The sequence below is a fragment of the Acomys russatus genome, chromosome 24, assembly GCF_903995435.1.
Source record: "Acomys russatus chromosome 24, mAcoRus1.1, whole genome shotgun sequence".
NCBI lineage: Eukaryota > Metazoa > Chordata > Mammalia > Rodentia > Muridae > Acomys > Acomys russatus.
Window position 1 is genome coordinate 19,324,560 of NC_067160.1, and position 20,970 is coordinate 19,345,529.

The following is a 20,970-nucleotide window of genomic DNA, read 5'->3' on the forward strand; positions in this document are numbered from 1 at the left end:
TCAATGTAACAAATTCCACCTTTAAAATATATATATAAAAAAAAAACCCAAAAAACCATCCTATCAGTTCTGCTCATCTAGAGAACACTGACTGATACAGTGTCTTTCTGTTGTGAACTGGCTCATATTACAGATATAATAAAACATTTAACAAACTCCCAGATGGCTAACACAGTTGTGAGTATGACGAAAAAGAGACTCCAATGTCCAACAGAAAGTTAAACTGTTTAGAAGGAAAAATGGTTTGAACTATTTTTCTCTGACATTTCTCTGACGTCACCACTAAAAGCCTTGATGAGGCCCAAGAACAAGTCAAGAACGTGATGGTGGGTTCCCACGGATGCCTGTGAGGCCAAAGGAGTCTTAGATGCCACTTTCAAGATGGCAAGCTCTTTTTACAGTGACATAGCAGTTGCCTTGCTATTTATTCTGGATGTCTTATAAAGATGTCAACTGTTTAGTACTAGGGAAATTGATTTAGAATTGAGTTGGGAAAGTGCTGAGCTCAATTTTATTAAATCTAAACATATGACCTGTAACCAAATTTGGATCCGTGTGAAGAATATGATAGCATTAGACAGGTCCATTAGCCGGATACATTTTTCTATACTTTTAATATTTGCATATCTTTCAGCCAATAAGAAAAATTCATTCCTGCAAGCATTTAAAGTACTTCTGTCATGGCAAATATGTCATCGATTGAGTTTTTTATATTCTTATTCTTATTTGAATATTATAAGACCAGGAAATAGATAATAAAATGAAAGAGCAAGAATCCAGCCCAGTTTTCCCTAAATTGCAGCCTTTAACACAATGAGGAGTGGCAAGGGAGCATGGGAATGCCATGGTAGCACAAAGCCCCAAATCCATCATGCTGTTGCCTGTGTACACGTAACTTCCCCCCAATTCCATCCCTACATCCAATTCTACTGATCTTTCTTCACTTACAAGGGGGTGTCTCTTCACTGCACTGTAAAGAATTAGTCTTTGTCTCCTTATCAGGTCTTCAATTAGAATTTTGTTTACCAGCTAGCAGAAGACATCCTGGAAAGGAATTCACTAAGTAGAATAAGAAGAAGAAGAGAAGATGCAGTCTAAGTTGGAAAAAATGGGAGTTGACCTAAAGATGTTTCTATCCCAGACCCTGAAACCTATGATATATTAAATTACATAAAGATACATATTGCTATAGAGCTAATGAGTTTGATATGGGAAAATTTTCCTAGATGCTTCATAGATTTAAATTATAATCCCAAGAGACTTCATAAGTGAAAAAGAGAAACAGGAGATAGCATAGTAAGGACAGAAGAGCATGGGAGAGAGAGGCAGTGGTTGCACTGCTGGAGGTAAAAGTAAAACAGACTAGATCTAGCTTCTAGAGTCTGGGACAGTGGCTGTAAAGCTTTTTGGAGGATCTTGGCCTAGGAGTCATCTTGATTTCTACACAGTAAACCTCCTTGGGGGCTCAGGATGCCTACAACTGCAATATAACACATTTTCCCCTGATGTTTATGAACAAAAAATAGGAGACTGTGCTAGCTTGTTCTTTTACAAATGTTTCTCTTATACATTACATTCCAACAACAGTTTCTCTTACTTTCATTCCTGGCAGTCATCCCTACTTCTGTCTCCCCCAGATTCATTCTTTTCCTTTTTCTCTTCAGAAAATTATGTCAAGTTGACACAGCTACAGTTATTTAGGAAGGGGGAACATCTATAGAGGATATGTCCCCTTGAGTTTGGCCTGTGGGCAATACTTTGGTGCATTTTATTAATTAGCAATTGATATGAGAGGTCCCAAGCAGGACAGGTGGTTGCAGAGCATATAAGAAAGCAAGCTGGAAAAGCCTCGGGATACAACCCAATAAGTAGTGTTCCTCCATGGTCTCTGCATCATATCCTGCCTCCAGGTTCTTTTCCTGAATGACGGACAACAAGCTGTAAGCTGAAATCAATTCTTTCCTTCCCAAGTTACTTTTGGTCAAGGTGATTAGCATAGCAATACAAATCCTAATTATGACAGAAACCAAAATTATCATTCATTATACAAATATAGACAGCTGACTAGTAAGTAAGACAGAGAGAGAGAGAGAGAGAGAGAGAGAGAGAGAGAGAGAGAGAGAGAGAGAGAGAGAGAGAGAGACGAGAGGAGGGCGAGAGGAGCAGAGAGAGAGGAGCGGAGGAGAGGAGAGAGAGAGAGGGCGCACTTGGGTCAAATTCCATTCAGACTGCCCTTTATGGAAACAGCAATAACTTGCTCTATAGATTTTTCCATAGGCTTTTTCAAGATTCTACCACACCATGGGAATGACTACTGGTCAGAGAGCAATTATGAATGAACAGAATTTAAGAGGAAATTTGATAATCATTAGAATGAAAATATTGCCAGTTTGGGCATATTTGAGAATTTAATCACATTGATGTTAAACATTTTTAATTAATTGCTTAGCTTAGAGAATTGGCTTGTTTAAAAAATCAATAATTAAATGAAATGATTTAAGTTTCAATGAAATGGTCAAATAAATTGAACCATTAAATGCTTGTAGATGGTTTATATTTCTCAGCATAAGCTCCGGTTGGCCGTTTTTCTTTTCTAGAACAATCAGACCTCTCACACCATAATCATAGTAAGCTGTCAATTGGTGAATGCCTATCATATGCTCATCATTTTTCTTGGATTATACATTGATTCTCATATTTGATAGGGAATTTAGTCCTGTTTTACTGATGAAATAATGAAGATAAGATAAATCAAGAGCTGGGGAAACATTTCAGTGGTAAAGTGGCTGTTGTGATCATTCAAACACATACAATATTGTAATAGCTAAACATTTTGGAGGACTGTTTGAAACAGTGATTTCTAGAATCAACAAGGCCATTGCACACATGAACTCACAGTGACCGTGGTTGCACATACAAAACCCAATCAGTCTAAATTCTAGCATGGAATGTAGGAGGGCCTCCTGAAGGCCTGCCTATAGCTGAGGAGGAATATGTGGTTAATGGCTGCTAGGAGGAAAGCTCGTTTCTTTTTAGGATATGGCCCCTGATAGGTTGCCCATGTTTCAGTGGACAGCCCTATATAGTCCCATGGCACTGCTAATGGACTCAGTGGGTTTACTAAATAGAAAAATCTGTTGGGAGGAAGAAGTGATAGGGCTTTTTGCAATGAGTTTGAGGGAAGGTTGTGGGGGGTGGATTCGATAAAAACACACTGTACAATTCTCAAGAAAGAATTAAAACATTCTTTAAAACCTGAGTATGCACAACTGTAATCCTAACACTGAAGGGGGAGCCAGGTGGAATCCTACAGCTCACTGCAAGCTGACCAAACAAATCAATGAGCTCTGGGTTCTTGGAAACACACTTCTGAAAACAAACAGCAGTAAGCTACCTGGTGTTGACCTCTGGAATTCACATGCATGTAGCCCAGCATTCATATGTGCACACATGCAAACATGCATTTATACACACAGTTTACAAACACATATACACATGTGAATTCTATATAATCAAATACAAAATGGCTGAAAACATACATAAATTTCTGCAAATGCACTTGTTTCATTCTGAAATGCCCATAATATAAAGGTGTTTTTACTAAAATATTATGCTTAAAATTTCAAGTAAAATTTTAATTCAGGATACAAATCCTTCCTGCTTCTTGAATAACTACATATTATCCCATCTAGTTATGATTTCAGTCTAATCTAAGGTAAATCAAAGGGAAACAGCACATTGTATTTCTACATCCCTGAGTGGGTCCCTTTTCATTCTTATAAGCTTGTATCTGAAAGTGGAAGTCACTGTAGATGGTTCAGTTGCATTGCTTTGGTAATTACAGAGACCACACTAACGAAATGTTAGGTACAGAACCAAGAGAGCATGGAGAGGAAAAGACATCACTGAAAGATGGAGAAAGTGCAGAGCAGGGGTCATGGCTTTCATTTTCTAGTGATTTATTCTGCACCCTGAATAAAGCGTGGAATGAGGCTTCTTTTTTCCCTTGGTTTGAACCTATCCTTCTCCACTGCTGAGGGGATTTGGTACCCTGTCCTGGTAAAGCAGTCAATCATTGGCCATTCAGTGCTATCAGAACAAATCAATCATTATATTCAGTCATGATTTCTTGGAAAGAGGAGAGAAAAGTACTAGAGAAATCCTCAAGAAACATGGCATGCTAAGAAGTGTTCATCTGACCTTATTTCTAAAACTAGAAATAAAGCAATTTGTGCCACTTTATTGCTGGCTTCTGAATTAAACAACAAAAAAGTCCCAGATGGTCATCCTGCTGAGGAAGACAGATTGTCTAAAGACATTCCACATGCAGTTATCATTATATAAGTTATCTTTAGGAAGTTGCAGGCATATATTGCATATCTTTGCCAACACTCCAAACCAAACTGATTTTCACATAAAAATAGATTAAATGATGAAAGAATTAAAATATCACAACTAGTCTAATGGCAACTCCATCTCTCTTCCAATTTTCTCCACTTAACTAAATAATGGATCTTTAAATTTAGAGATTATACTTCTACCTACAAGAAGAACATCGCAATGGGTGGATCAGGGCCCAGGGAGGGTGTCGGTTTAAGCTTTTACACTAACCAAGGACAATACAATAGTAAACATCAAACCCCTACTCTTATCTACCCAATGGACAGGACATTCTCCACAGTTATGTGGGGAGTGGGGACTGATTTTGGCATGAACTCTGGTGCTCCATATTTGATCACCTCCCCTTGGTAGGGAGGCCTGGTATCACTCAAAGGAAGAATAAGCAGGATACCAAGATGAGACTGGATAGCCTATGACCATATAGTGGGGGAAGAGGTCCCCATCAGTCTTAGACCTAGGGGAGAGGAATAGGGTGAAAGCAAGAGGGAGGGAGGAATGGGAGATACAAGTGGTGGGATAACAATTGAGTTGCAATGTGAATAAATTAGTAAAATTAAAAAAAGAAATTATACTTCTAAATTAAACAGGATGGAACATATTAATTCCCAGTGTTTCGGAGGCAAAGTCACAAAGAGACATGGGATAGATGGTTGGATTTTTGTGTCTCTAAAATATAAGTTTGATTGCTTATGGAATCTGTGTTAGATCATATTTATTCCCAGTTTTCTTATATTGGATCAGCATCTAATTCACTGTAGAAAATTTTATAAATCTATCTCTATCAGTCTTGGTTGGACCTACTTTAGAAAAGCAAGGTACTAGGAGACTAACAATCTGCTTTGGACCCATAATTTTTTATTTCAAATCATCTCTGGTAATTAATGTTTGATGTTAACTTATTTGCTTAATGTTTTTAAACCTCCTGTTTCTTACCTTTAATTGGGACCTAGATAGTTGTCTGTGGAGAATATATGTAATCTTATGAAATGAAATACTCCAGTGTAGTACCTTTCATAGAACGAACTCAATGCTTTCTCTCTTTCACCCGTCATAATGCTATTATATATCCTAGATGAAGGTGTGTGGATTCATATACTTATAAAAGGTATACAGATAAACATATCTAGGGTGAGAAATAAACCATGTTATAAATATAAAATTAGTATGTAGCAAAGATAGGACTTGGCCCTGACTTATGTAAGTTTCACATTTCCATAATTTAGGAACACATCCCATTTTGCTTTCTGCCATGATGCCCCAAATCAAACTCAAGACATGAAAATATTGGGTAATTTAGAGGAACGGCTGTAGCAGGGAACAATCGTACACATGTGATCATACTGCTGATGAAAAGAATATAAAAGAGAAAAATTACTTAGTAAGGGAATAGGATAGTCACAGGTTGGCTTTACTGGTGTTTTGACACTAGAGAGTGAAACAAATTTGTTAATGAAAATAGAATCAGAGAGACATCCTAGGACATAACACTTCAAGGATTGACCATGCTTGTTAAACAAGCTGTTTTTCTGGAAGTCATTTCACTCTTTTAAAGCACTAGTGTGTGCGGAGAGACTCTACAGCAAGCCTTGAACACATCCCAAACAGCACAGCTGTTGCAGTAGCTCCAAGCGAACAGTATGATAGAACTACTAAGGGCATGAGAGCAGACATATAAACAATCCATTGTGGGATATTACTTTTCTTAAGGGCTGGAGTTTGTCATATTAAAGTAAGAGGTAATTGGCACTCTGCTCCAGTGTGTGCACTGTGGAGATCACATTCTGAATATTGTTCCCCTTCTGCGGAAAGCTACATTGATGTGTACACTAAAACCTGGATTTAAAAAAAAAAAAAAATTTAAAGTGCAGATGTTTATAAATTAAAGCAATAATTATTTATTTTAATTTCGAATCTAAATTTTATACAGTATTTTCACTTTAACTCCTCCTAGATCCAACTTACTTCCCTACCTCCCCAACTTTATACTCTTCCTCTTAAAGAAGAAATTAAAGTGAACAAGAAACAACCCCCTTAAGAAACCCACAAAAATTAAAAAATAAACAGGGAAAAGACCAATAACACACACACACACACACACACACACACACACACACAAATTGTGTGTTAGATCATATTTATTCCCAGTTTTCTTATATTGGATCAGCATCTAATTGAATTAATTTTGTGTTATCCAACTACTCCTGGTCACGGGGCCTGCCTTGGAATGTACTGATATACTCAGTGACGCTCCATTGGAGAAAGCCGCTATTTCCTTTGTCAGCAGTGATCAATTGCAGAAAAAGTCAGAACAACTTTGAATCAATCAGGTGCTGCATAAATCTCCCCTCTTACTCCTAACATGATATAAATACCCTTTGCATCCAATTGCAGTTTGTAATTTCAACAGAGGTCTATGATGTCAGATTCCTAATGATGCAGTGGTTTTAGCCACAGTCTACAAGAGTTGGTGTAATGTGATAGTCTTCCCTGCTTTGGATACACATGGAGTGCACAGTTAGTTAAGTCTCATTTGCCCTTAAGTTATAGCTATTTATCTGTAAAGCTATGACATTTGCATTTCTCTCTTTTTCCTCAGCTTCAAAGCCTAATCCTGAGAGTAGGCAGGAAGTTGTGGAATTCTGTACATGTGGCTTCTTTCACCCCTGTCTTTACAGGGAGAAAATATCAAAGTCAGTCTATATATACTTATCTGATTGAAAGATGTCCTTTGGCACGCCTATTACGATAGCTATGTTCATGAGCAGGAAGTATTTAATTAACACTTTCCAGCCAAAGCTTTATTAATTCATGTTCTTTAAACTCAAATGTAGTAGAAGATGAAGAGAAAAAGGTGAGAAGTGAGAGAGTGTAAGAAGATGTAAAAATGATCACATACAGGTCTTCCTCATACAGTTTTGAGTAAAGTCTTCATGTGCTTGCAACTTTGTATATATTCCCAAATATGCATTTATTTTCTCCACCAAAAACCTTAAGTGGGTCTCTTGAACTTGGTTTGGTCTTCCACTGCATTAGGGCAGTACCTCCAAAGTGGCTGGGAACTTATTCTGTAAAGCTAAATATCCTTCCTTTCTTTCTCAAAGTTATTTTTAATATTTAAAACACTTAATAATGACTGTATATTTTAACAACTTGCCAGCACACTATTACTATCTGTCTCATAACTTACTGATCTGTAGGTTAACCATCTCTACCATGATTTCATATCCACAATCTGAATTTCATCTGTTTTTAAAGAGGCAGCACATATATTTTCAATTACAATGGCTGGCTAGTGACGAGATTAGCTCATTACAAATCTTTTTATGTGATCTCGGGAAGTAAAAACTACATATAGAAGGCATAAGAAGGTGTTTTTCCTACCAGTGAGTGGCAACGTTATCCAAACACTTTTGCATAAGGGTTTATTGAATTTTATATTATTGCCTGGAACTAAAATTCACAGATTACCAAGAAACAAACTGATGTTTCAAATTAAAATAGTCAGCTTCTCATCTATGTAATATTTTGCATGACATATTCAGTGGGTACCCTGAAATGTCTTGAAATAACATTGCAAAATCCAATGCCTATGGCCTAATGGTCCTCACTGTTTTTTTTTAATGCTTTTTTTTTAAATGAACAGAAAGTAAGTCTTAAATTCTGAGATGTAAGTTTTTAAGAAAAGCAGAAACCTATGTAAAAGTTAAATTTAATGATTCTTTAAGCGAATAAAAACAAGTGCCTAGCTTGTGAAACTGTACAAAAATAAAATCCAACTTATTGACCCAAATTTGCCATGCACAGGTATGAGAGAAATGAGTATACCACACGAGCAGGTAAAATTTAAAACTGTGAAAAATATTTGCTAGAAAGTAAATCCAGTAATTGTTGGACTTCCTGCCAAATTTAATTTTTGCCAGAATTTTTCCTGTTTTTATATAACAAAAATGCTACTAGAAATATTTTTCTAATGAAAAAATTTCCAAAAGTAGCCATGTCTTCATCACCATCCTCAGCTCCTTAATCCCATGAGTTGATTATAGTGAGGAGATACACAACCAGTACATGTTTGCCTGTGCACACTCACATAGATTTATGCCCATCTTTCTTTGGATGACCATGTACTCAGAAGCAGCATTTTCCTTTATCTGAGTTTTTGGGGTTTGGGAGTGTCCCAGGACACACTTCAATTGCATGCTTCCTGAGGAAAGGTAATCTAGCACAAAACCCTAATTTTCACTCAGTATCTAGGCAAGTTCTGAGGATTGTGATTAAATCCACCAAGCTTGACACTTGGCTGCCTAAGAGAAAGGATTATAGGGGAATCTAATACATCAGAGCACACTAAGTTTTATATAACTTCATGCTTGAGCATGTAGTTCTTAAGAGACTTATACCGGACACAGATAAAACACTCAGACCAATAGCTAAACACACACACACACACACACACACACACACACACACACACACACACACACACCACAGACATGGATAATAGGTGGAGCTCCAGTCTTTCCAAGAGATCTTTTTCATTAAGTCTATTTACCATGTTACTTCTGACAAACATCTTTCAGTGGTTGGAAGAAGATGTCTCCCATAAGCCTTGGGCATTTGAATACTTGTTCTGCAAATGGCTGTTTGAGAGAAGATTAGATTGCATGACCTTGGTGGAGGAGGTATGTAGCTGGAGGCATTTTGAGGTTTTACAAGACGTTATTTCCAGGTAGTTCTCTCTGCTTCCTGCTTATCTTTTCAGATTTGAGCTCTTAGCTGCTGTCCCAGCCACCTGCCTCCTGCTCCCTTTACTCTACCACCACGGACTCTAATCCACTGGAACCATAAGCCTCAATTAAACTCTTTTCTCTAAAAATTGCCTAGGTCATGATATTTTATCCCAGAAATAAAAATGAACTAATAACATAATCCCATGTTACAAAAACTTTTTAAATCCAGCGTGGCTTTTTTTTTTTTTTTTCTCTTATTCCTCACAAATTTGTTTTTGGACTCAAGTTTTCCAGTTGTGGAACAGTCAGAAATAATGAGAAATGTAGTAAGAATTCAAAGAAATGTGAGTAAACTTGTTGAGACATTAAAATATGTGCAAGCATGTGAGCTTTTATTTGTTGTTAAGGGCACACACACACACATACACACACACACACACACAAACACACACCATAAACATGTAAGCAAAAGCTTAGGAGTGGAAATGCACACAGGAAAGGTATATGGGATGTAACTGAACTTGGTTTCCCTAAGGTAGACAGTCTGAAACCCCGAGACACATGAGTGAGAAGTCAGTGGTGACAGCTGACAGCCGATCCAGACTGGGTGGGTAGGATGGCTCCTTCAAGCCTTCACAAATACTCTCGAAATCGGAAGTAGGGAACTCCCAAGAATCCTGAATTGATGTTGGCCTTCATTAAGAAGCATGTGTCATTAGGACAAGATCTGAATGCCTATTACATCTTGTTGTCTTAATTCTTTTTATGGTTGTTTCTTATTTTAGTTGTTTTTATTTGAAATTTTTATATGTGTATAAAATGTATCTCACACAACTCTCTAACTTCCTCAAGGAACCTTCCAACACGTCTTATCTGTACAGAGGCTGACGTGGATTTCTCTTTGTTACCCAGACAGGCCATGAACATGTGACCATCTTCTTGCCTCAGTCTTCTAAGTGTTTTGTTTCTGCTCTTGTGATTAATTTTACTCCTTATGACTTTCTTGCCTCACTTCTAATGCATTGCATCATTTTCTGAGCTCATTGTCTTTTGATTTCTCTTAAGTGGTTGACTGGATTCTGCCTTGCCTAGTCTACCGTAGATTCCCAAAGTAAAGAGTTTGCTACTTATTACTGAATGAGAAGTCCCCTATCTTTCACCTACTGTGTGTGGATCTAAGACAGAAAAAGAGGTGAGCAAAGCAAAGGGAGATGCAGTGGGAGTGCAGACTAAGGAAGTGTAGAATGTCTAGAGGATCATGATCAGTTTCCATTGCTTTGAAGAGCAGAAGATGTAACAAGATTCTAGATATGGTCTGAGGATATGTTTTGAGAGCAAGAAGTAGGTCGAAATATTGACCAGGTCCAATGTGGATGTGGTGGTTAAGTGAAACTTCCCTCCATACGCTCCTAGATTTGATTGCTTCATCACCAGGAATTGGGAACTATTTGAAAGGATTAGGAGGTGTGGCCTCATTGAAGGAATTGTTTCATTGGAGGTGGGCGTTAAGATTTTCAACAGCTCAGGCCTAGTCCAGTGTCTCTCTCTCTCTCTCTCTCTCTTCCTGATGCTTATTTAGATCCAGATTCAAAACTCCCAGCAACTTCTCCAGCACCATGCCTGCCTGTATGCTGCCATGCTCTCCCACCATGATAATGAGCTAATCCTCTGAAACAGTAGCCAAGTCCCAACTAAACTTCCTTTATAGGAGTCACTGTGGCTGTGGTGTCTCTTCAAGCAACAGAAACCCTAACTAAGACTGTGGTCCTTCCAGATGAAAAATTGGAGTCACTAGGACTTGGATTGGTGCAGAATTTAGGTTCTTGCATAATGTGATGCTGATGCCAAGAATAACAGGAATGTTATTTGTTTAAAGTGCTGGGATAATTATAATGGAAGAGGGGCACTTAATAGCTTTCTGCAACTCTAGAGAGCATAGACATTTAATTTGAACTGAAGTCTGCATGTGTGAAAAGCAAGGAACAACCTATGCAATCTGGTTGATGATTCTGTTACTTAAACAGTGGAACATTACCGCTTTGAAGTTTAAGCATACCCAGAAACTTATAAAGTTGATAGTCTTACCTTGCTCCCTGAGGATCACTATGTTACAAGAATGTTACCATTAAACACTAATCATGATATGAAAGACCAAATCTTATGCAGCACTTACTATGCACCAGGCACAAATGTGGTCACTTTACAAATGAGTGTATCTGTTTCTCAGATCGATGCTGTGAGAAAACTCTACTAGCACCTAATTTTCATTAGATAATAAGTATAGGTGCCTATTTGCTCAATAGCAACAGTTGGTAAATGTAGGAACCAGAATTGAAACCCAAGGACCTGGAGCTGGTGCTAAAGTTTACACTTGACCTCTGAGGGTGAACTCACCAGCATTTTTATTCTCCAGAGCAATGGAAAGTGGATTTTGTATGGCTCTAGGAGACAATGTTTGTGTGATTCTGACCAATCTAAGGGGCTTCACACATATCAAGGTTGGTTAGAGTTCTAGAATAAGGAAACATATTTCAGAGTTCTTTCACAAATATCTATTTTAGAGGGAAGGAGGGAGGGAGGGAGGGAGAGAGAGAGAGAGAGAGAGAGAGAGAGAGAGAGAGAGAGAGAGAGAGAGAGAGCATTTACAAATAATTTTTGAATGTTGAGTGATAAAAATGCAAAGATTGTACTCATAAATGCCATTTTATATACCAACCCTCAAATTCCATTTCCATATATATCCTTAGAAATATAATATTGTAGCAATTGTTTTCTTATCATTACTTTTTAACTGTGCATCTTATTAATACAAATATGTACATGAATGTTTGTCAGTTTCTTTCATGATTACACAAAAATAACATTTATCACCATGATATTATAGATACTCGTTATTATTTGAGAAGCATTGTAGCTCTTTGAACAGCCAAATGAGTTTTGATCAAGAATATTAAAAACATATAAAATATGGAAGCACAGACACTCATGCTTTACAAACAAGAATGTGAAAAAATATACCTATGTTGTGTGCACATGTAAGGATAACTGAGCTTAACTGAGAGAAAAGGAAATAATCAATATCAAAGATGGGGTGAAGAAGCTGTAATCCATTAGACTGGGGTGACAAAGTAAATGAAGGGATAAAGAAGAACTTTTAAGAGATGTTCTATTTTTATATTTTAGGAGCCTGGACACTGGGAACTACAAATAGTTGTTTTGAATTAAAAATTGCCATATAGATTGAGAAATAAGACTTTATCTTAGATACAGACACATGCCTTGCAAATTTCACTTCTCTGAGAATTGGGAGCCTAAGGGTAACTCTTTTCCAGCCATCTAAGATGGAGTGATGATGAATCTTGGAATTATTTTGGCCCGTGAATGAGTCAGTGGCTGAAAGTGGACATGCTCTCACACAATTCCATCCCTAAAAATAAATGTCTTGCATTCCTGCAGGACACAGTGGATGCCACTTATTAAAGAAGCCATGGCTCTCATAGGGTCTTGCCTCTTTTCTGGGCACCATGGGACAGTGCAGAGCAGAGACAGATATGCACACCAACTCTTGCTGGTGGCTCTCTATTATCATCCGTTATGCTGTCTGTGTTCTAATGGAGAGCCACGCTGGACTTTGCCTAGCAGAGAAATACCCACTTTCTTCCCTCTGCCCTCTGAAGCATGCAGGGAAAATGCCTCTGTATGCGACAAATACAAGCTTGCAGTTGCAGCTGAGAACCTTTGCTAATATGTAGGAACTTACTATAATCTCCCCCTTTCTGGGAACACACACTCTTCACTAGAACTATTGGACTGACATGCAAAAATTCTAAATCGTTAAACACACAAATCATTAAGGGAGCTTTAACTTTATAGAAATACACTTTTCATTGTTTCTTTGGCAGACATAATTACATAGTTGGGTGTTCGTTTGCTTTTAGTTATCTGTGTAAATGGCTTACAAGTTAGTTAACACAAATCTGAATTCTTGTTATGTCAGAGTTGACTTACAAGAAGCAAATACTGCTGCTGTTGAGGTTATAAAACATTAAATCCTTTAAATGTGACTTTGTTTATCCAAACCCTAGCTACTCTATGACATGAGGTCTAACTGCATATCATTTCAATACAGTTAAGTTCTTGTAAATTGAAAATAAAAATAACGATTACTGTCTGAATATTATTTTATATTCAATCTATACTTATTGAACTTCTGACAAACATCAAACTCATGGTTGGAAGGTATAATATTAATCTATTCCTTAATATGCATTGAACTTGTGATATAATTATAACTTATGGCATAATTATTTTAAATCCAGTAATTACCATATAAGAGCATCTACGTCAATTTATTCCAACTTGAAAGAAGATGCCATTGGATCTTCAAAAAACTGTAAATGGTCCCCAAAATGAATTCTTGTGCTGTGCACATTTATTTTCTCTTATATGGATACCTGAAACACCCTGGCCATTATTGACTTTTCAGCAATCGGACACATGCAGGCAATGAAGAAATATCCGCTGCACAATTAGAAGAACATGAAAAGAAAAGATGGACTTGACAGTTCACCAAACAGAGCTCTGAAAAATGACAAGTTTACAAAACAGACCAGCAGGGGTGAGGGTGAGGGGCTCTTTGTACAGAGAAGGAACACAAACACTGGGTAAAACCGGACCGCAAGCCAACTGTCACTTTCTGAGGTCTTACAGCATGTGTGATTATATTCTCTTTTAGATAATTTGTCTTAGTTTCAGGAGAAACATGAAACAATATGAAAAATAGCAAAATTCTGCTTCTGTACACACAATAACAACAACAACAATAACAAGGGGTTTATCAAGATATGTGCCCAGATGCATCTCATAAGGTGGGGCTGTGTAGAGCACGGCCACTATGCTGCAAAGACTCTAAGAAAGCATGCTAAGACTAAGCTGAGCTCAAGGAAGTGGGTTTCTTGAGTCTTGTCTTGAGATTTTGTGACTCATTCCAGGGTCTCTGTTTCTGTAATTTAGTATTTTAAGAGATTGAACTAAACAGCCATGAGGTTCGCTGCATATCAATAGAATCAGTTTTCATTATCTTAAGTGGTACAGCTACAGTAGCGGGAATTTGGGTTATTTATTGTGCTCCCCTGGACCAGTGGTTCGCAATATGTGGGCCGTGACCCTTTTGGCAAAACCCTATCTCCAAAAATATTCGCATTACAATTAGTAATAGTAACAAAATTGGAGTTATGAAGTAACAGTAAAAATAATGTTATGGCTGTGGGTTACCACAGCATGTATGAAAAGGTAGCAGCATTAGGAGGGTTGGGAACCATTGTCCTAAACTATTTCCATGCCATCATTAAGGCTCTCAAAATCTTATATGCCATAAAATGTGAACTCACTGCTATTTCATGTATCAAAACTAACACTAAATATTATATCTCCTGATTTTAAGAAGGTAAAATCTTTGCTTCCTTAATGTCTTAATTAGTCTTGCCTTTTATGCTTTTGTGGATACAAATTGAAAAACACTTTCAGGAGTAAAATTTTCAAGAGATGGATTCCAATGAGTACAGTTTACAGGAGGCATTTCAAAGGAGAAGGGCCCATTGTAGGCATATATCATATATTTTGGAGCAAATATCTGTTCTTTTATTCTGGTTCTTGCCATTAAAACCTTGAGGAGTATCATTGGTGATGGTGTTGTTTATGGGATGGCCTGGGAATCAGAGTGGGAGATATGCTACCTAGCTTCAGGAGGACAAGAGCTTGGTCAAGGAGTAAAAAGATTAGTACATTCAGACCCCACCCCCTACCTCTGCCTAGGGGAGAGAGGCTGCAGACTAAGTTCTACCATAGAAATCCCAAGTGAAAGACAGGACGAGTTTCTAGATTAGTGATAGGAAAAAAATTGTGAAAGCTCTAAGTTTAATTGCACACATGGAGGATGTGAAACAGTAAAGATAAGGACAGTTTCCAGTTAACAACTTTGAAATATACCAATAAGATATATTCTACACACCCAGACATATATACTTAATATATAGGTATATTTAATACATAATGTATTTAATATTTATGTTAAATAATAATAAAATAATAAATTAAAAGTTTGATTACAAATCGCATGCTTTAAGAGTAACCCCTAAGAAGCCCATTCTTTCTCTTTGTAGCCTTGCCTATGTCAAAACTTACTACAACATCAAACACCAGTGTAGGCTGAGTAGAAACAAAGCATAATTCTCTTTTCCCAAGATTTTGCTTTAAAATCTTTCTTTGCTCCAGCTTCCACAGACATTCTAAAATTTCTGTTTGGCTTTGCTGCTGGTAGCTGTGGAATGTGTCCCAGGCCTTGGTCCCTTTCTGACTGACACTGTTATCATTTAAATAAACCTGGTTACTCCCAAAGGTGTGGCTTTGGTAAGGGACTCCAATTCCTCTTTTCCTCCAATACCTTGCCATGGGGAGCTCTTCCATGTTACATTAGTATAATTGTATGCTTTACAATATAACAGTGGTGGTAAGCAGAGTGCTGTCAGCCACTTCATGAATTATCAGACTCAAAGAGGATCTGTAGCAACTTCAGAAGGTTAGGCTGGTATGCGAGGCAGTGTAATCTGGTGTGATCCAGTACATATCTTCTGGAGACCTTGCTAAGGTGAAACAGCAGTGTCTGAATTGTGTCGAGTCAGTGGGATGCCCAGTGGAGTTAGGAAATAGGAGAGTTGCTTGTTATTGGAAAGGAAACAATTGTCTTATAGACAGTGTCAGGAAAGAACAACCAAATGCAAACATATAGAGACCATGTGTCTGTGTGGAGGTCAGGGGGATAGATCACTATTCCAGGAAAGTGCCCTGGATCTGAAAAGGGTAACGTTTGTCACTATTCTACAAAGGACGAAAGCATCAGCTGTTCGAACAACCCAATGTTTTTTTTTTTTAGAAACGTGAAAAGGCAAATTATGCCTTATTTGAATTCCAAAGGGAAAATTGAATATTTTCAAAAGACTGGGTGGTATGCAAATAAAAGAGGACATGGTAATTATATTAAATCCTATCTTACACAGAATGTTAATAAAAAATATCTCGGGACTATATTGCCTGTACTTATGGTCAATCCTGCCTCGTAATTATATGACACTTACTATCAAATAGCTGTTATCAATGGTTTCCATTAATACATAAACTGATGAGTCAGAGAGAGAGAGAGAGAGAGAGAGAGTGTGTCATGAGTCTGTGTGTGTGTGAGAGAGAGAGAACGAGAGAGAGTGATGAGTCTATGTGTGTGTGTGTGTGTGTGTGTGTGTGAGAAAGAGAGAGAGTGATGAATATGTGTGTGTGTGTGAGAGTGATGAGTCTATGTGTATGTGTGTGTGTGAGAGAGAGATATGAGTCTGTGTGTGTATGAGAGAAAGAGAGTGATGAGTCTGTGTGTCTGTCTGTGTGTGTGTGTGTGTGTGTGTGTGTGTGTGAGAGAGAGAGAGAGAGAGAGAGAGAGAGAGAGAGAGACAGATGAGTCTGTGTGTGTGTGTGTGTGTGTGAGAGAGAGAGAGAGAGAGAGATATGAGTCTGTGTTTGACTGTGTGTGTTTTTGTGTGTGTGAGAGAGATATGAGTCTGTGTGTGTGTGTGTGTGTGTGTGTGTGTGTGTGTGTGAGAGAGAGAGAGAGAGAGAGAGAGAGAGAGAGAGAGAGAGAGAGAGAATAAGTCTGTGTGTCTGTGTCTGTGTGTCTGTGTGAAAGAGAGAGAGAGACAGAGAGACAGAGACAGAGACACAGAGAGATTGAGCAGGTAGGGGATAGAACATCAACTTCAGATTTGAAATTATTCCATTAAGTCTAACAGTTTGCAAGTAGTAAAAACAAGTCTGCTACACCGAATATTTTAAGTTTTTCTAATGTAACAAATCCAGAGTAAGAGCCGGAATTCTGGAAAGATTAAACATCAAGGAGAACACTTTTGTAAATAACAGGAAATTACCTATGAACTTAGTGGGCTTTCTTCCCAAAAGCAGACCTAGATAAAGGCAACATTCCTGTTTCCCGTAATCACAGGAGACAGCAGGCCTGTGCTGACATTTTGGCAGGAACATTTCCTGAAACAAACAATGCCTCTCATGATCATTAAAGAATGTCTACTTTCATTTTTCAGGAGCTTGAGGGAAGTTGCACCTAAAAGATACCCACATGAAAGAAATCCCATCCCGTCTAAACATCCGACTGTATTCTTCAGGCAAGCTGTTGGCAATTTGCCACCTTGCAGGCTGAAACACTGAGTGATATTTAAATACGGATCTAATTCTTAGCTGATGTGTTGATAGCAAGAAGGGAAAATATTCACAGATCAAGCAAAGAAGCCGAGAGATGTTTGAACATACAATGCTGAGTTCCTAATTTCTGCCCTAACATTTCCACTCCCTATAATACTGTCTAAATGTCTCAACAGGTGTTCTTTCATAAAAACAAAAACAAAAACAAAAAAAACCCCACCATTACTCTGAATACAGTTGCGGTAAATATTTTACTTGCCTTTTGGCAATTTAATGCACAATTTTAAAATGTTGCAAACAACCTAGAGCTTGTCAGTGACCAACTAGAGCTCTGGTAAAAATAAAATATCTTTCAGTTCAGCACCAGTTGGCTAAATTTAAACCCTGCATTATGCAATCTTAAAGTGTCCTTGCTTTTCTACCGTGTCTTAGGAGATTCTCTTACAATGACACTCCCAAATCACTTCAGTCTCTTAACATCTAAACACAGCACAACAGGACCAAATTAAGGTGTTCACAGGCAATTGAAGACAGAAAAAAAAAAAAAAAATCCATTCGAAAGTGCATATACAGCATGCCACCTTCAAAGCGCTATCTCAGTATCCTCTCTTTGAGATTGTAGTTACCATAATTAGGCCTGGCAGATCCAACCGGCAGTGCTTTCCTTAATTCTGAAAAACATGTAAGAACCTGATTCTTTAATCCTCAACTCCAGTAAGACTCCCAGAGGACATAAGCCCACAGCCAGAGCAAGAGCTACAAAATCAAACTATGGCAGAGAAGGAAAAACTTTCCTTCCTTTCTTTGAGCATGCCGAAACACTTGAAAGTATTTCAGACTCCCATTCCTCATCAAATTTTATGAAGCATCATTTATATTTCTTAATGGGTATTTTTTTTTTGAAACTTTGTGTTCAGAAGAGACAAACCATTTTTCAGTTTCCGTTCTGGCTATAAATTATAGAGTTACTTTTAAGTCATGATTGGTTATTAAGATCATCATTCTTTAATATTAAACATGAAAATAAGTTATTGCAAAGAGACTCACATATGCAGTGCTAAATTTCGTATCCAACAAGGCTAAGCACAATTCCAAGAACAAGTTCCACCCCATCATGTTTCTTTACGATGAAGACAGTTGACTTTTAGTCTTCACTGCTCTTCAGTGATAGCAGAACACTCTATTGCCTTGGTACACACACAGGACTACATTACATACCTTTGCACCAGAATGAACCCTAACTCCGTAGAAGTGCTTTCTAGACCTCTATATCTTCCCTTAGTAGGTCTCCTCCCTGTTTCACACACAGCACCTTTCCCAGTCCCCTGAAAACAACCAGCAGAGTGGAGACCAGCTCCACTGAAGAGTCTATGAAGCAAGTAGATGTGGCTGCTGAATTTATTTTAGCCCTGTGTCCAAAGGATGCAACTTAGCACCTATTTTTAGGAACTGAGCTCTGTATAGGTGGGGCCTGAGTCAACTGCTCTTTTCAGAAGTGAGCCTCTGACAGCATGTTGCTTAGAACTGTCCTGGGCGATGTATGCTTGGCTCTCACACATGTGCAGTCAATCAAGCTTCCTTCTGCAGCCACTACCACAGCAAAGTCTGAACTTCCCAATGTATCCTAAGAAATAAATTATGGAAGAAGAGGTGTTATTAAAGCTTTCAATAAAAGATACTTTTACTTATTTAAAAGTAAAAAATATGAAAGTAAAGTATGTAGAAATAAATATTATTTATTCTGTTGGGATTGTGATAGCTAGGGATATTTGGAGGCAAAACTTTGATTTTTGCTTTATTTTTGTTTGTATGGGAAGCAGGTACTTTGTGTGTATGTGTGTGCGTGTGCGTGCGTGCGTGTGTGTGTGTGTGTGTGTGTAATGGACTGGCAAGGAAACTGGCATTCCTGTATCTTGGCCTCAGGAGACTGGAATTATAGGAGGATAATCATGAGATCAATGTAACATTTTTAGACTTATAATTTAAATATTCTTGATATGTAAAACCCTAATTGCTTTTCAAGTCTTCACTCATAAAGCAAAAGCATATGAAGTATTTAGAAGTAAAGGGATTATTATTTATTTATTTATTTATTTATTTATTTATTTATTTATTCATGGCAGAAGGAAAGGAAGAAAGGGATAAGAGGCTTTGTAGAAAGACTAAAAAATCTACACATATTAATATTAGCCTTAAATTATTTGGCACAAGAAAGAACAGGCAGGAAAAGGGGTCATCTCAGGTTCTCCTGAGTAAATTCTATTAAATACCCATTGCCAGTATCCTACTTTCTCGGCATACCCTAATAGCCCAGACTAGAGACAAATAGAAGTTAGCTAGTGCTATCCTTTAGCTCCATAGTGGCAGCACCTAAGACAATCTACATAAATATAAGGTAGCCAGCTCACCACCCTTCATCTCTCCTATAACTTCCCTAGCATAGGGTGGTGTTCTCTGGCCTCACAACAAACCCAAGTGAAGGAAATTCTCCTGCAACTTGAAAAAGCATCTTACTTATACCGGGCTTATTTCATCCAAATACAAGTAAGCTTCTAATTATACAATGCCCATGGAAGAGGAGCACATATGCAGTTAAAATAAATACTAGTTTTGAAATTAAGGCAGTCCAATGAGTGATATTGCATCTTATTAATCATAAGAAAAAGTTTATTAAATGGTCCTGAATATGCCAAAAGGTTTTCCAGTGCAGTCTACGTCAAGGTTTACTGAGTCGTATGTGTCGTCATGAGCCCATTGGAATTTCCAATGATTAATAATTAATGTGCTTTTAAAATTCAGTTCCTAATTTATACTAACTACATTTCAAGTACTCTGCCCCCATATGTGACATGTGGTTCTGCATTGAGAATGTTTTTATCAGTTGGAAAGATCTACTGAACATTGATCATGTCCCCCAGGGTCTTAGCACAAACTGGGCTCTGTTACCTGGACATATTCCACATTCTTACCCATTCTAACATATACATCTTTGAAAAATTTAGAGCAAATTTAAGAGTCTTTGTATGGTTGTTTAAATTGTTCAAATATCTGATGTCTGGATCCATCATGGCTCTTACTTAAACACATTCCTTTTAAATTCAGTGACTAGTTTTTTAATTTGATTCCTCAAGTTCGTTCATAATGATCATATCTCAAGATTTCTACTTTTGGCTTTTCAGAGAAAATGTTTTGGTTTAAGTATTTATATAACATATGGAAAATGGATTAAAATAGATATTTTTAGCTTTACTTAAATACTATCCAATGTATGTGAATACCGAAGTATCACATGGTATCCATTAAAAATAGAAGCTTCATATTTATATGCATTGCTTAAAATAATTAAATTAAAATTTAAAAATGAGCCAACATCTTTAACACATACATCACTTGAGGTGATCATAGCTGGCTATGAGCATGTGAAAGACACCTAACACCATTCACCATCTGGAAGATGCAAGTAACAACAGTGAGATATGACTGCCTAACTTTTAAGAAGAGTGATATACCCAGCGATACAACCAGAAAACAACAAGTATCTGCATAGATTCAGGAGGCTGGGTGCCCAAGCCACTGCTGGTAGCAG

The 20,970-nt window shown here is 37.5% G+C and overlaps 1 protein-coding gene across 2 annotated transcripts in view; it reads right to left on the bottom strand.

Annotated features, from left to right (window-relative positions):
- Xirp2 (xin actin binding repeat containing 2) overlaps positions 1–18,810 on the bottom strand; it is an 82,516-nt gene extending 63,706 nt beyond the window's left edge. The window contains exon 1 of one of the 2 annotated variants that reach the window (XM_051166093.1): positions 18,603–18,810. The gene's annotated coding sequence lies outside the window, so the exon portion shown is untranslated. The remainder of the gene's footprint in view (positions 1–18,602) is intronic. The other variant, XM_051166092.1, reaches the window with a different exon arrangement.
- Between the last annotated feature and the right edge of the window lie 2,160 nt (positions 18,811–20,970).